This window comes from Cynara cardunculus (genome assembly GCF_001531365.2).
Source record: "Cynara cardunculus var. scolymus isolate 2C chromosome LG 17, CcrdV1, whole genome shotgun sequence".
In the NCBI taxonomy this organism is placed as follows: domain Eukaryota; kingdom Viridiplantae; phylum Streptophyta; class Magnoliopsida; order Asterales; family Asteraceae; genus Cynara; species Cynara cardunculus.
Genome location: NC_037544.1, coordinates 28,260,262 through 28,262,066, shown reverse-complemented (window position 1 = coordinate 28,262,066; position 1,805 = coordinate 28,260,262).

The window sequence follows — 1,805 nt, the reverse complement described above, 5'->3', positions numbered from 1 at the left end:
CCTTGCCATCCTCCAACGCCATCTAAACCAAATAGACACCCAAACCCAAACCAACTCATCCCGCCTCCAAATCCTCCAACAAACCATAACCCAACAACACRATACCATATCATCCTTAGCCACCCAAAGAAACCAAGTCATTATCCAATCCCTCGCCACCCTCACGGCTCAGGCAACTGAGATCGATGAAAACCTAACCTACATTATTACCCAACTCCAAACCATCCTTCGCACCCTTCATCAACTACCAGCCTCCATCACCTCCCAAATACCTCAACCTCAACCTTCATCCACATCATCCATCAATGAAACTCTTGCCACCCTCACCAACCAAATGGCCACCATCTAAACAACCCTCACCCAATTACCCGCCACCATACTTAACCAAATCCCATCACAAACTCAAGCCCCACCTCCCTCTGCAGGCCCCTCCTATGAAGCAGCCTTCTCATCCTTCACTGCAAAGGTGAGGAATTTTATTGCAAACCTTCCCCATCCTCCATCTTCTGCAACAACCTCTGTGCCACCTCCTCCCTCTACAGGCACAGACTTTGCTACAAGAGCAGATCTACGGGCTCTTTCAAAGGCACTTATCTCTTCATTCAATGAGATAAGTGCAAAGTTTGCTGCTCGATCTGTTGCACCCACCACTGCACTGAGTAAGAGTTTACAACGCCAGCAAGAACATACAAACACTCTCCTTCGCACAATGGAAGAACGACACTGAAAGGATCGAGTGTGCACTCTTGCTTCCCACATTCGCATGTGGAAAAAGAAGAATCGATCAAGAGTATCCTGCTCTTCCAGCCGCCCCTACAAACGCCCAAGGCATGAAGACCAAGACCCCGATGATCAAGGTCTTGGACCTCATGAGGGGGAGACAGAGGTGGCTGCTACTCAACAAACAGGATCCGTTGCACCACATCAACCATCCCAACAACAACCATCCCAACAACAACAACCATCAACCCAACAAACCCAAACTAGGGAACCAGAGGCCTTGCCCTCTGATGAAGAACAGAATATCCAAGTTCCCTTAGCCACAACTCCAGACCCCATCGTGTTGAGTTCCTCAACCGATGAAGAACCAACCACCCCACCAACACAATAAAACCAACCTCTTTCTTCTACACCCACAACAAACCTACCCTTAACCCCTTCACCAACACATCGCACAACTCAATCCTTCATCTTCTCCACACAACCAGAACCCACAACAACCAAACCTTCTTCACCCCAACAACCGGAACCCATAACAACCCAACCTTCATCACCCCAACCAACCAAAGAAAACTCACCCACTACCCAAACACAACCAGCCGAGACACAACCCATGGTGCACATGGACATTCCTTCTTCCTTAAGGAATCCTCCTCAAGGCCTGGTGGACGAAATAATTCAAAACATGGAGTCGTTAAGGAGAAGACCTCAATTGCCGCCCAGGGAACCAATAATGATGGAAAATATCCATCAATACATGTACCGAGAACGCGAAGAAAGCCTGTCAACCAATCCTCCAATCCTATCGCCAGAATCTATGAACCTTCTACATCATCGTTTCATAAGACAGACTACTCAACCACCACATGCTGTCTTTTTGAACGATGGAATAAGAAGAGTCATAGACTTGAAGATAAAGTCATTTGTCAACAGAGCCATACGCTACATCGAGTTCAATGTGGAGAGAGCCCATGGGGTAGTTAGCGTGTTCAACGAGAACGACCCCATCAACCTTAATCCATATGACTTGATTGAGTTATATGCCTACACTGCTCAAAGGCAAGATCATGGGATACGATTTGGAA